The 15,635-nt window shown below is 40.7% G+C and overlaps 1 long non-coding RNA gene across 1 annotated transcript in view; it reads right to left on the reverse strand.

Moving 5' to 3' along the window:
• Positions 1-1,113: 1,113 nt before the first annotated feature.
• Positions 1,114-15,635, reverse strand: part of LOC134344995 (uncharacterized) — a 31,921-nt gene continuing 17,399 nt past the window's right edge. The window contains exons 3-4 of the long non-coding RNA XR_010017587.1: positions 5,392-5,501; positions 1,114-2,164 (exon numbers count right to left, since the gene is read on the reverse strand). This is a non-coding gene — a long non-coding RNA (uncharacterized LOC134344995). The remainder of the gene's footprint in view (positions 2,165-5,391; positions 5,502-15,635) is intronic.

Here is a 15,635-nt window from a genome sequence, read left to right on the forward strand (position 1 = left end):
AGGGCAAAGCAGAATTTCATTAAGTTCAAAGCTCAAAGTAAATTTATCATCAAAGTACATATATGTCATCATATGCAACACAAGATTAATTTTCTTGTGGGTATACTCAATAAATCCATAGAAGAATAATAACCATAATAGAATCAATGGAAGACCGCAACAACGTGGGTGTTCAACTAGTGTGCAAAAGACAATAAACTGTGCAAATATAAAAAGAGAATAATAATAATAAATAAACAAGCAATACATATCAAGAACATGAGATGAAGAGTCCTTGAAAATTAATCCATGGGCTGTGGAAACATTTCAGTGATGGGGAAAGTGAAGTTATCCACTTTGCTTCAAGATCCTGATGTTTGAAGGGTAATAACTACTCCTGAATCTGGTAGTGTGAGTCCTGAGGCTCCTGCACCATGTTCTAATGGTAGCAGTGAGAACAGAGCATTGCCTGTGTCGTGTGGGTGCCTGATGATGGATGCTGCTTTCCTGCAACAATGCTTCATGTTTAATAGTAGGGAAGGTTTTACCCATGATGGACTTGGCTATACCCACTACTTTTCGTAGGACTTTCTGTCAAGGATATTAATTCTGTCAACATCTACCAAAGGAGAAAGGACAGTTAATTTTTCGGGTCAATATGGTCGCATATTACAGCTTAGGGTATCAGAGTTCAGAGTTCAATTCTGGCACCCACTGTAAGCAAATTTCTACGTGCCTTCCTGTGTGCACATGGGTTTCCTCCTAACGCTCCGGTTTCCTCCCACAGTCCAAAGACGTACCGGGTATTAGGTTAATTGGTCGGTGCAAATTTTCTGGTGATTAGGCTAGGGTTAAATTAGTGGGTTGCTGGGAGGCGTGGCTCGAAGGTGGGAAGGGCTGTATCTCTAAATAAAATAAAGAAACTTCCTGTCATCAGAACCACAACAACACACACAAAATGCTGGAGGAACTCAGCAGGCTAGGCAGCATCTATGGAAAAGAGTAAACAGTCAAAGTTTCCGGCCGAGACCCTTCATCGGGACTCGGCCTGAAACATCGACTGTTTGCTTATTTCCACAGAGGTTGCCTGGCCTGCTGAGTTCCTCCAGTATTTTGTAAGCATTGCTTTGGATTTCCAGCAGTTACAGATTTTCTCATATTTATCAGAAGCACAACCGGTGACTGCTGAGAATTGACAGTTTTGTCCAGAAAATTTCAGATTTTTTGATTGCAATTTTTAAAAGTTTTTTTGAGAAAATTTCACATCATGCAATTAAGTTTTGTTAGTGGAGGAAGAGAGACTTATTTTCCAATTCACTTCCATGGAAGTATTAGGCTGAAACTCCTGGCCAGTGTGGCCATTCACCACAACTCTGAACTAGTTTCACAACCTACAAATCACTTTCATGGACTCTGCATGTTCTATTATTTATTTTTTGTTTGCACAGTTTGTCTTTTGTTGTTTGTCGTTAGAATCAGAATCAGGTTTATTATCATCAGCATGCGTCGTGAAATTTGTTAACTTAGCAGCAGCAGTTTAACGCCATACAAAATATAGAAGGAGATAAATCAGTCATCTACAGTATATGTATATCGAATAGATTAAAAATTGTGCAAAAACAGAAATAATATATATAAAAAAAGTGAGGTAGTGTTCATGGGTTCAATGTCCATTTAGGAATCAGATGGCAGAGGGGAAGAAGCTGTTCCTGAATTGCTGAGTGTGTGCCTTCAGGCTTCCGTACCTCTTACTTGATGGCAACAGTGAGAAAAGGACATGCCCTGGGTGCTGGAGGTCCTTAATAATTGATGCTGTCTTTCTGAGACACCACTCTTTGAAGATGCCCTGGGTGCTTTGATGGAGCTGACTAAATTTACGACTCTCTGCAGCTTCTTTCGGTCTTGTGAAGTACCCACCGCCCCTCCCCCCATACCAGACAGAGATGTAGCTTGTCAGAATGCTCTCCAGGGTACATCTACAGAATTTTTGAGTGTTTTTGTTGACGTACCCTATCTCTTCACTCCTAATAAAGTATAGATTATTAGATTGATCTTTGAGTAGGTTAGAAGGTTGACGAAACTCCGTGGGCTGAAAGGCGTGTACTCTGCTGTCATGTTCCATGTTCCAAGCTAATGTTTTGTTTTGCATCAATTTTATTGTATTTCTTTCCTTTCCTGTAAATGCCTGCAAGAAAATGAAACTCAAGTTAGTATGTGGTGACATATATGTACGGTACTTTAATAATAAATTTACTTTGACTTTTAATAGTGGTATTTCATGCCACAGAAATCTTTCTACACAGTCTACAACTTAAATCACAAACTTTCACCAACTTCAGTTTGTGCATGCTTCAGGAAAGGTTGAAACAGATAAAACAAAGATTATGCTGTGTGTGATACATGTATCGTGTGTTGTAGCTTGGCTCTGGAGCAACAATGTTTCTTTTAGCTGTATACAGAGGCATGCAAAAGTTTGGGCACCCCTGGTCAAAATTCCTGTTACTGTGAATAGTAATAGTAAGTGAGTAGAAGATGAACTGATCTCCAAAAGTCATAAAGTTAAAGATGACACATTCTTTTCAACATTTTAAGCAAGATTAGTGTATTATTTTTGTTTTGTACAATTTTAGAGTGAAAAAAAGGAAAGGAGCACCATGCAAAAGTTTGGGCACCCCAAGAGATTTGAGCTCAGACCTTAATTAGCTTGTTAGGGCTATGGCTTGTTCATAATCATCATTAGGAAAGGCCAGGTTATGCAAATTTCAAAGCTTTATAAATACCTTGACTCCTCAAATCTTGTCCCAACAATCAGCAGCCATGGGCTCCTCTAAGCAGCTGCCTAGCACTCTGAAAATTAAAGTAAATGATACCCACAAAGCAGGAGAAGGCTATAAGAAGATAGAAAAGTGTTTTCAGGTAGCCGTTTCCTCAGTTCATAATGTAATTAAGAAATAGCAGTTAACAGGAACGGTGGAGGTCAAGTTGAAGTCTGGAAGACCAAGAAAACTTTCTGAGAGAACTGCTCGTAAGATTGCTAGAAAGGCAAATCAACATCCCCCTTTGACTGCAAAAGACCTTCAGGAAGATTTAACAGACTCTGGAGCGGTGGTGTACTGTTCTACTGTGCAGCCACACTTTCACAAATATGACATTCATGGAAGAGTCATCAGAAGAAAACCTTTCCTGCATCCTCACCACAAAATTTAGCGGCAGAAGTTTGCAAAGGGCCATCTAAACAAGCCTGATGCATTTTGGAAAAATCAAGTGTCAAGTTCGCTGATGACACGACCGTGATGGGTCTCATCAGCAAGAACGATGAGTCAGCATACAGAGAGGAGGTGCAGCGGCTAACGGACTGGTGCAGAGCAAACAACCTGTCTCTGAATGTGAACAAAACAAAAGAGATGGTTGTTGACTTCAGGACACGGAGCGACCACTCTCCGCTGAACATCGACGACTCCTCCGTAGAGATCGTTAAGAGCACCAAATTTCTTGGTGTTCACCTGGCGGAGAATCTCACCTGGTCCCTCAACACGAGCTCCATAGCAAAAAAAGCCCAGCAGCGTCTCTCCTTTCTGCGAAGGCTGAGGAAAGTCCATCTCCCACTGCCCATCCTCACCACATTCTACAGAGGTTGTATTGAGAGCATCCTGAGCAGCTGCATCACGGCCTGGTTCGGAAATTGCACCATCTCAGATCGCAATACCCTGCAGCGGATAGTGAGGTCAGCTGAGATCATCAGGGTCTCTCTTCCCGCCATTACAGACATTTACACCACACGCTACATATGCAAACAGCATTATGAAGAAACACAGCAGGCCAGGCAGCATCACGCATCCCTCATACAAACTTTTCTCCCTCCTACCGTCTGGCAAAAGGCACCAAAGCATTTGGGCTTTCACGACCAGACTATGTAACAGCTTCTTCCCCCAAGCCATTAGACTCCTCAATATCCAGAGCCTGGACTGACACCAGCCTACTGCCCTCCACTGTGCCTATTGTCTTGTTAATTATTTATTGTAATGCTTGCACTGTTTTGTGCACTTTATGCAGTCCTGGGTAGGTCTGTAGTCTAGTGTAGTTTTGGTGTTGTTTTATGTAGTTCAGCGTAGTTTTTGTATTGTTTTATGTAGCACCATGGTCCTGAAAAACGTTGTCTTGGTTTTACTGTGTACTGTACCAGCAGTTATGGTCGAAATGACAATAAAAATTGACTTGACTTGACTTGAAGTCCTGTGGACTGATGAAGTTAAAATAGAACTTTTTGGCTGCAATGAGCAAAGGTATGTTTGGAGAAAAAAGGGTGCAGAATTCCATGAAAAGAACACTTCTCCAACTGTTAAGCACAGGGGTGGACTGATCATGCTTTGGGCTTGTGTTGCAGCCAGTGGCACAGGGAACATTTCACTGGTAGAAGGAAGAATGAATTGAATTAAATTACCAGCAAATTCTGGAAGCAAACATCACACCGTCTGTAAAAAAGCCAAAGATGAAAAGAGGATGGCTTCTACAACAGCATAATGATCCTAAACGTACCACAAAATCCGCAATGGACTACCTCAAGAGGCGCAAGCTGAAGGTTTTGCCATGGCCCTCACAGTCCCATGACCTAAACATCATCGAGAATCTGTGGATAGACCTCAAAAGAGCAGTGCCTGCAAGATGGCCCAAGAATCTTACAGACCTAGAAGCCTTTTGCAAGGAAGAATGGGTGAAAATCCCCCAAACAAGAACTGAAAGACTCTTAGCTAGCTACAGAAAGCGTTTACAAGCTGTGATACTTGCCAAAGGGGTTGTTACTAAGTACTGACCATGCAGGGTGCCCAAACTTTTGCTTTGGGACCTTTTCCTTTTTTGTTATTTTGAAACTGTAAAAGATGGAAATAAAAAAGTATTCTTGCTTAAAATATTAAAGAAATGTGTCATCTTTAACTTTATGCCTTTTGGAAATCAGGTCATCTTTTACTCGCTTAGCTATTCAAAGTAACAGAAATTTTGACCAGGGTGCCCAAACTTTTGCATGCCACTGTACATGACAATTAAACTTGATCTTGAATTTGAACTTAAATCAATAACTTTTTGTTCACTTTTTGTTCTTAAGTGATACTGGACAGAAAAGTTTGAATTCAGTTTAAGAGGACTGAGATGGCTTTTGTTCCCCAAAATAACCCCTTTTGTCTCCCATTGCTCAGAGGAATAGTATTATTAGATTGACTCAGCTATCATTGGTGGTTTCCTTTGTGCTTTGTAATGACGGACAATGGCCAGGAAAAAAAAGGGCTGCTTTGGCTCTGATAAGTGAATGGCAGAAAGCTAAGGTGGAGAGACTTCAATCATGCTGTGGTAAGGCTGATGAAAATCTGTAACAGGTCAGAGAAAGGGCAGAAAAAGAAGCAGAGCTAATTGTATCACCTGACTTTGATGCAGGGTGTACACTAAAACAGCTGAACGTTCGTCTCCAGGAGACCGGGTATTTCACAGTGACTGGCCACAGTCCCATGTTAATCACAGTTGATTAATACCTTAAAATAGTACAAAGTACAAAGAACAAAGTAAAATTTACTATCAGAGTACATTCACGCCACTACATACATCCCTGAGATTCTTTTCTGAGAGCATACTTAGAAAATCTATAGAACAGTAATTGTGAACTGTAAACATCAGGAACTGTTAACTGTAAACAATCTGCAAATAAATAGCAATAAATAATAAGCATGAAATAACAATATTACAGAGTCCTTAAATGAGTGTAGCTATCCCTTTTTGTTCAAGAACCTGATGGTTGAGGGGTAGCAACTGTCCTTGAACATGGTGGTGCGAGTCCTGAGGCAGCAGTGAGAAAAGAGCATGGCCAGGGTGGTGAGGATCTTTGACAATGGATGCTGCTTTCCTAGGGCAACATTTCATATAGATGTGCTCAATGTTTAGAAGGGTTTTACCTGTGATGTACTGGGTTGAATCAACTACCTTTTGTAGGATTTTCAACTCAAAGGCATTGGTGTTCCAGGCTTTAATGCAGCTAGTCAACATACTTTCCACCACATATCTATAGAAGTTTCCCAAAGTTTTTGATGACATTGCAAACCTCCACAGACTCCTGATGATGTAGAGGCGCTGTCATGTTTTCTTCACAATAATATTTATATGATGGGTCCAGGACAGGTCCTCTGAGATAGTAACACCCAGGAATTTAAAGTTACTAACTTTCTCCACCTCTGATCCTCTGATGATTACTGGCTCATGGACCTCTGGTTTCCCTCTCCTGAAGTCTACAATCAGTTCCTTGGTCTTACTGACATAGAGTGAGAGGTTGTTGTTATTACACCGCTCAGCCAAATTTTAAATCTCCTCTTTTATGCTGATTCGTTACCCCCTTTGATACTACCCACAACAGTGGTGTCATCAGCAAACTTATATATGGTGTTGGAGTTGTACTTAGCCACACAGCCGTAGCTGTAAATCGAGTAGAGCAGGGGGCTAAGTACACATCCCTGTGGTGGTCCTGTGGCTCCAAGTAGCTGTCTGAAGCTGAGAGAGGCTGCACCTCAGTTCACCATTTCAACGGGAGAATGAGGTGAGGAGAGCCAGTGGGCCTCATACCCCGGTGAGGTTGGGACATTCTTGTCGTAGTTGGTCACTGAAAACGTCCTACACAATTGGGAAAGCTCTATTTTCTGAGGAGTCTGAAGAGAACTGGTCTTTGTACATCTATACTCATGTTATTTTACAGATGTGCAGAAGAGAGCATCCGAAGTTGCTGCATCACTGCATGGTACAAAAATTGCACTGCAGAGGACAGGAAGGCTCTACAACAGGTAGACTGTTTGTTCCACTTCCATCAGGGAGGAGGCTACAGTGGTTTGTGGAAAGTTTGTGAACCCTGTAGAATTTTCTCTATTTCTGCATAAATATGACCTAAAATATGATTAGATCTTCACATATGCCCTAAAACTGGATAAAGAGAACCCAATTAAATAAACACAAAAAAATTATACTTGTTGAGAAAAACTTTCCAATATTACATGTATTTGTTGAAAAAAATATGTGAACCTTTGCTTTCAGTAACTGCCGTGGCCCTCTTGTACAGCAATAACTTCAACCGAACATTTCCGGTAACTGTTGATCAGTCCTGCACATCGGCTTGGAGGAACTTTAGGCTATGCCCCCTTACAAAACTGCTTCAGCTCTAGGATGTTGGTGGGGTTCATGCATGAACTGCTTGCATCAGGTCCTTTCACAACATTTCTATGGGATTAAGAGCAGGACTTTGATATGGTCATTCCAAAACACCAATTTTCTTCTTTTTAAACCATTTTGATGTTGATTTAATCTTATCTTTCAGATCATTGTCTTGTTCCATTATCCAACTTCTATTAAACTTCAGGTGACGGATTGCTACCCTGATGTTTTCCTCTAAAATGTTTTGATACAATTTCGAATTCAATGTTCCTTCAACGATTGCAAGCTGACTCCACCATGCTTCACAGTTGGGATGAGGTTTTGGTTTTGGTGTGCAGTGCCCTTTTTCCTCCAAACATAGCAATGTGCATTTCTGCCAAAAAGTTCAACTTTTGCCTCATCTGACCACCGAACATTGTCCCAGAAATATTGGAGAATATCCAGATGGTCTTTTGCAAACTTGAGACATGCAGTAATTTTTTTTTTGAAAACAGTGGTTTCCTCCATGGTGTCCTTCCCATGAGCACCATTCTTGTTCAATGTTTTTCCCTTTGTGGACACATGAACAGAGACTTTAGTAAGTTCTAGAAATTTCTGCAGCCTTTTGCTGTTACCCCGGTTTCTTTTTCACTGCTTTCTTGCACACTGTGCTCTTGGTGTGATCTTTGCAGGGTGCCCACTCCTAGGAAGAGTAGCAACAATTTCCTCCATTTGTAGACAATTTCTCTTACTGTGGACTGATGAACACTCAGATCTTTAGAAAAGCTTCTGTAGCCTTTTCCAGCTTTATGCATCTCTACAATTCTTCTTCTCTCTTTCAATATTTGTATTAGTTTTTTACATAGAAGAATACGGAGTACAAGAAAGTATATATAAAGGTCGATAAAAACAACCACCAATTACTTATATCTATTCATGATAACAATCTCATTACCCCATATTCATGTAGGTTAGTCAAAGTTATATTGAAATATACTAATTAATTACAAAAAAGGTCTAACCCCTACCAATACCAAAGCTGTTTATTAAGGAGAAAAAAAGGTAAGATACCTTCTCATATAATAAAAATTAATAATAGCCTACATCTAACTTTAAATAATGAGTTGAGGGTTTTGAAAGTTTTGAAAATAATTCAGAAAGGGTCCCCACAATTTTTGAAAGTCTTGACGATATTCAGAAATTGAACAATGAATCTTCTCTAAATCTAAGCATGACATAACGTTGCATAACCATTGACCATGAGTAGGAGGAGAAACATCTTTCCATTTAAACAAAAGCGCCCTCCTAGCTATAAGAGGGCTAAAGGCCAATATATGTAAATCAGATGTCTTCAACTTGATATCTTGTCCTGCAACAATAACGAATAGGGCCTTCAGAAGATTAGGCTTAAAATTGACTCTGAAAAGTCAAGAAAAAGTTTGAAAAACTTCCTTCCAATATTTTTCAAGACATGGACAAATCCAAAGCATATGAATTAATGAAGTTTCTCCATTATTGCATCTGTCACAGTAGGGAGATATATCCGAATAAAAACGAGATAGCTTATCTTTAGTCATATGGACTCTATGTACCACCTTAAATTGTATGAAGGAATGGCGAGCACATAGCCATGAAGTATGAACCAGTTCAAAAATTTCATTCCAAGTTTCCTCAGATATTGATGTATGTAAATCTTGTTCCAAGAGATTCTTAATTTTGTCTAAAGGAACATTCCTTGTCTCCAGTAACATACCATAAATATTAGATATTGAACGATTATAAAAAGGTGTCAAATTAAAAATTACGTCTAGTAAGTTCTTATCTGAGCTTATAGGAAATGTGCATAATTGAGATCTTAGAAAGTCTCTAATTTGTAGTTATCTAAAAAAGTGAGTTTTGGGTAGGCTATATTTAGCTGACAATTGCTCAAATGAAAAAAAAGATTTCCTTTAGCAAACAGATCCCAAAAACATTTAATAGCCAACCTGTCCCATTCTTTAAAGACTAAATCAGTCATGGAGGGTTTAAAAAAGAAATTAGAATAAATGGGACTAGAAAGGGAAAATCTCAATAAACCAAAATGTTTTCTAAATTGTATCCAGATCCCCAGATAATTTAACTATTAAATTATCAGTTAGTTTACCTACAAATAAAGGAAGTGAGGGTCCAAGAAGAGAAATACAGTAATAGAAAATTTGTTAACAGAAATAGCTTCTAAAGAAATCCATACCGGACAGTCTACACGATTAAGGTAATATAGCCAAAACATAAGATATTGTATATTAACTGCCCAGTAATAAAACCTAAAATTAGGTAAGGCTAAACCTCCAGACTTTTTAGGTTTTTGAAGATGAACTTCATTTAAACAAGGATGTTTATTTTTCCATATATAGGAGGATAAAATAGATTCAAGAGAGTCAAAAAAGGATTTAGGAATAAAAACAGGTTAAGCCTGAAAAAGATACAGTTGAAGTCAGAAGTTTACATACACCTTAGCCAAATACATTTAAACTCAGTTTTTTACAATTCCTGACATTTAATCCTAGAAAACATTCCCTGTCTTAGGTCAGTTAGAATCACTACTTTATTTTAAGAAATATCAGAATAATAGTAAAGAATGATTTATTTCAGCCTTTATTTCTTTCATCACTTTCCCAGTGGGTCAGAAGTTTACATACACTTTGTTAGCATTGCCTTTAGATTGTTTAACTTGGGTCAAACATTTTGGATAGCCTTTCACAAGCTTCTCACAGTAAGTTGCTGGAATTTTCTTCCATTCCCCCAGACAGAACTGGTGTAACTGAGTCAGGCTTGTAGGTCTCCTTGTTCGCACATGCTTTTTCAGTTCTGCCCACAAATTTTCTATTGGATTGAGGTCAGGGCTTTGTGATGGCCACTCCAATACCTTGACTTTGTTGTCCTTAAGCAATTTTGACACAACCTTGGAGGTATGCTTGGAGTCATTGTCCATTTGGAAGACCGATTTGTGACCGAGCTTTATCTTCCTGGCTGATGTCTTGAGATGTTGTTTCAATATATCCACATAATTTTCCATCCTCATGACGCCATCTATGTTGTGAAGTGCACCAGTCCCTCCTGCAGGAAAGCACCCCCATGCTTCACGGTTGGGATGGTGTTCTTCGGCTTGCAAGCCTCACCCTTTTTCCTCCAAACATAATGATGGTCATTATGGCCAAACAGTTAAATTTTTGTTTCATCAGACCAGAGGACATTTCTCCAGAAAGTAAGATCTTTGTCCCAGTGTGCACTCGCAAACTGTAGTCTAGATTTTTAATGGTGGTTTTGGAGCAGTGGCTTCTTCCTTGCTGAGCAGCCTTTCAGGTTATGTTGATATAGGACTCGTTTTACTGTGGATATAGATACTTGTCTACCTGTTTCCTCCAGCATCTTCACAAGGTCCTTTGCTGTTGTTCTGGGATTGATTTGCACTTTTCACGCCAAAGTACATTCATCTCTAGGAGACAAAATGTGTCTCCTTCCTGAGTGGTATGACGGCTGCGTGGTCCCATGGTGTTTATACTTGTGTACTATTGTTTGTACAGATGAATGTGGTACCTTCAGGCATTCGGAAATTGCTCCCAAGGATGAACCAGACTTGACAACATTTTCTGACCTCAATCCGATAGAAAATTTGTGGGCAGAACTGAAAAAGCGTGTGTGAGCAAGGAGGCCTACAAACCTGACTCAGTTACACCAGTTCTGTCGGGAGGAATGGAACAAAATTCCAGCAACTTACTGTGAGAAGCTTGTGGAAGGCTACCCAAAACTATAGAAACCATAGAAAAACTACAGCACAGAAACAGGCCTTTTGGCCCTTCTTGGCTGTGCCAAACCATTTTCTGCCTAGTCCCACTGACCTGCACACGGACCATATCCCTCCATACACCTCCCATCCATGTATCTGTCCAATTTATTCTTAAATGTTAAAAAAGAACCCACATTTACCACCTCATCTGGCAGCTCATTCCATACTCCCACCACTCTCTGTGTAAAGAAGCCCCCACTAATGTTCCCTTTAAACTTTTCCCCCCTCACCCTTAACCCATATCCTCTGGTTTTTTTCTCCCCTTGCCTCAGTGGAAAAAGCCTGCTTGCATTCACTCTATCTATACCCATCATAATTTTATATACCTCTATCAAATCTCTTCTCATTCTTCTATGCTCCAGGGAATAAAGTCCTAGCCCATCCAACCTTTCTCTGTAACTGAGTTTCTCAAGTCCCGGCAACATCCTTGTAAACCTTCTCTGCACTCTTTCAACCTTATTTATATCCTTCCTGTAATTTGGTGACCAAAACTGAACACAATACTCCAGATTCGGCCTCACCAATGCCTTATACAACCTCATCATAACATTCCAGCTCTTATACTCAATACTTTGATTAATAAAGGCCAATGTACCAAAAGCTCTCTTTACGACCCTATCTACCTGTGACGACACTTTTAGGGAATTTTGTATCTGTATTCCCAGATCCCTCTGGTCTACTGCACTCCTCAGTGCCTTACCATTAACCCTGTATGTTCTACCTTGGTTTGTCCTTCCAACGTGCAATACCTCACACTTGTCTGTATTAAACTCCATCTGCCATTTTTCAGCCCATTTTTCCAGCTGGTCCAAGTCCCTCTGCAGGCTCTGAAAACCTTCCTCACTGTCTACTACACCTCCAATCTTTGTATCATCAGCAAATTTGCTGATCCAATTTACCACATTATCATCCAGATCATTGATATAGATGACAAATAACAATGGACCCTGCACTGATCCCCGTGGCACACCACTAGTCACAGGCCTCCACTCGGAGAAGCAATTCTCTACTACCACTCTCTGGCTTCTTCCATTGAGCCAATGTCTAATCCAATTTACCATCTCTCCATGTATACCTAGTGACTGAATTTTCCTAACTAACCTCCCGTGCGGGACCTTGTCAAAGGCCTTACTGAAGTCCATGTAGACAATATCCACTGCCTTCCTTTCATCCACTTTCCTTGTAACCTCCTCGAAAAACTCCGATAGATTGGTCAAATATGACCTACCACGCACAAAGCCATGTTGACTCTCCCTAATAAGTCCCTGTCTATCCAAATGCTTGTAGATTCTGTCTCTTAGTACTCCCTCCAATAACTTACCTACTACCGAAGTTAAACTTACCGGCCTATAATTTCCCGGATTACTTTTCGATCCTTTTTTAAACAACGGAACAACATGAGCCACTCTCCAATCCTCCGGCACCTCACCTGTAGACAGCGACATTTTAAATATTTCGGCCAGGGCCCCTGCAATTTCAACACTAGTCTCCTTCAAGGTCCAAGGGAACACCCTGTCAGGTCCCAGGGATTTATCCACTTTAATTTTCCTCAAGACAGCAAGCACCTCCTCCTTTTCAATCTGTACAGTTTCCATGATCTCACTACTTGTTTCCCTTATTTCCATAGACTTCATGCCAGTTTCCTTAGTAAATACAGATGCAAAAAACCTATTTAAGATCTCCCCCATTTCCATTGGTTCCGCACATAGCCGACCACTCTGATCTTCAAGAGGACCAATTTTGTCCCTTACAATCCTTTTGCTCTTAATATACCTGTAAACGCTCTTTGGATTATCCTTCACTTTGACTACCAAGGCAACTTCATGTCTTCTTTTAGCCCTCCTGATTTCTTTCTTAAGTATTTTCTTGCACTTCTTATACTCCTCAAGCACCTTATTTATTCCCTGTTTCCTATACATGTCATACAGCTCCCTCTTCTTTTTTTTATCAGAGTTGCAATATCTCTTGAGAACCAAGGTTCCTTATTCCTATTCACTTTGCCTTTAACCCTGACAGGAACATACAAATTCTGCACTCTCAAAATTTCTCCTTTGAAGGCTTCCCACCTACCGATCACATCTTTGCCAGAGAACAACCTGTCCCAATCCATGCTTTTTAGATCCTTTCTCATTTCTTCAAATTTGGCCTTCTTCCAGTTTAGAACCTCAACCCTAGGAAAAGATCTATCCTTGTCCATGATCAGGTAGAAACTAATGGTGTTATGACCACTGGAACCAAAGTGCTCCCCTACACAGACTTCCGTCACTTGCCCTAACTTGTTTCCTAACAGGGGATCCAATATTGCATCCCCTCTAGTTGGTCCCTCTATATATTGATTTAGAAAACTTTCCTGAACACATTTTACAAACTCTAACCCACCTAGACCCCTAACAGTATGGGAGTCCCAATCAATATATGGAAAATTAAAATCCCCTACCACCACAACTTTATGTTTCCTGCAGTTGCCTGCTATCTCTCTGCAGATTTGCTCTTCCAATTCTCATTGACTATTGGGTGGTCTGTAATACAATCCCACTAATGTGGCCATACCTTTCCTGTTTCTCAGCTCCACCCATAAGGACTCAGTAGACAAGCCCTCTAATCGGTCCTGCCTGAGCACTGCTGTAATATTTTCCCTAACAAGCAATGCTACTCCCCCACCTTTCATTCCTCTGCCTCGATCACATCTGAAACATCGGAACCCTGGAATGTTAAGCTGCCAGTCCTGCCCCTCCTGTAGCCAAGTTTCACTAATTGCTGTAACGTCATAATTCCACGTGTCAATCCACGCCCTCAACTCATCCGCCTTCCCCGCAATACTCCTAGCATTGAAATATATACACCTCAGAAGATTTTTACCACCACCCGCAACCCTTCTATTAGTGGATTTACTTGAACTTTTAACATGATTTATTTTCACCCCAGCCACACTGTCAGCTCTGGCACTCTGGTTCCCATCCCCCTGCAAATCTAGTTCAAAGCCTCCCCAATAGCACTAACAAACCTCCCTGAAAGGATATTGATCCCCTTGTAGTTCAAGTGTAACCCGTCTCTCTTGTACAGGTCCCACCTGCCCCAGAAGAGGTACCAATGATCCTGAAATCTGAAACCCTGCCCCCTACACCAGTTCCTCAGCCACTTGTTCATCCTCCAGAGCATCCTATTCCTACCCTCACTGGCACGTGGCACAGGTAGCAATCCTGAGATTACCACCCTCAAGGTCCTGCTTTTCAACTTCCTACCAAGCTCTCTATACTCACTCTCCAGGACCTCCCACTTCAGAATGTCATGCAAGTGATCAGAGACATCCTTGACCCTGACACCCGGGAGACAACAAACCATCCTGGATTCTCTGTCACGACCACAGAACCTCCTATCTGCACCTCTAACTATCGAGTCCCCTATCAATACCGCTCTCCTCTTTTTCTACCCTCCCTTCTGCACTGCAGAGCCAGACTCAGTGCCAGAGATCCAGCTACTGCAGCTTGTCCCAGGTAAGTCACCTCCCCCCCCCGCAACAGTATCCAATGTGGTATACTTGGTGTTGAGGTGAATGGCCACAGGGGAACCATGCTCTACCTGCCCTTTCCTCTTCCTTTGCCTAACAGTGACCCAATTTTCTGTCCTCTGCTCCTTTGGCATAACTACCTCCCTGTAGCTACTATCTATAATCTCCTCATTCTCCTGAATGATCTGCAGGTCATCCAGCTCCTGCTCCAGTTCCCTAATGTGGTTTGTTAGGAGCTGCAGCTGGATGCACTTCTTGCAGGTGTCGTTGTCAGGGACACCGGAGGGCTCCCTGACTTCCCACATCCTGCAACAGGAGCATTCCAACATCCTGCCTGGCATTCTCTCTACTCAAAACAATCTGAACAAAAAACTTACCGGAACCTACTGGCCTCTGCCTGTTCTCGCCGAAGCCTGTTGAGCCAAAGCCGTCCCACTCTGACTCAGTCCACTCCGACGATGGCCGCTTATGGTGGTCTGCTTTTAAACCTTGGCGCGCTACATCACGCGACTGCGCAGTGCAGATCCTTCTCCCTGAGCAGTGCTTAAAAAAAAATGACTTTTTCTGCCTGATTTCTTCACTCCCTTCTTCTCAGCAGCTTGCTTCGACTGAAACGTTTGACCTAAGTTAAACAATTTAAAGGCAATGTTACCAAATACTAACAAAGGGTATGTAAACTTCTGACCCGCTGGGAAAGTGATGAAAGAAATAAAAGCTGAAATAAATCATTCTCTCTATACATTATTCTGACATTTCTTGTTCTTAAAATAAAGTAGTGGTCCTAACTGACCTAAGACAGGGAATGTTTTCTAGGATTAAATGTCAGGAATTGTGAAAAACTGAGTTTAAATGTATTTGACTAAGGTGTATATAAACTCCTGACTTCAACTGTATATAAATTTAGGTAGAATATTCATTTTAATAGAATTAATTCATCCAATCAACGATATTGAAAGAGGTGACCAATTTAATAATATCTTTTTTACATGGTTCAATAAAGTAAGAAAGATTTCTTTAAACAGGTGTTTGTAATTCTTAGTGATTGTTACACCCAAATAAGTAAATTGGCTCCTTACAATTTTAAAAGGGAGATTAGTATTAGTTGATACCAAATTATTTAAAGGAAATAATTCACTCTTATATAGGTTCAAATTATATCTTGAA

Source organism: Mobula hypostoma, chromosome 4 (genome assembly GCF_963921235.1).
Source record: "Mobula hypostoma chromosome 4, sMobHyp1.1, whole genome shotgun sequence".
Classification (NCBI taxonomy): domain Eukaryota; kingdom Metazoa; phylum Chordata; class Chondrichthyes; order Myliobatiformes; family Myliobatidae; genus Mobula; species Mobula hypostoma.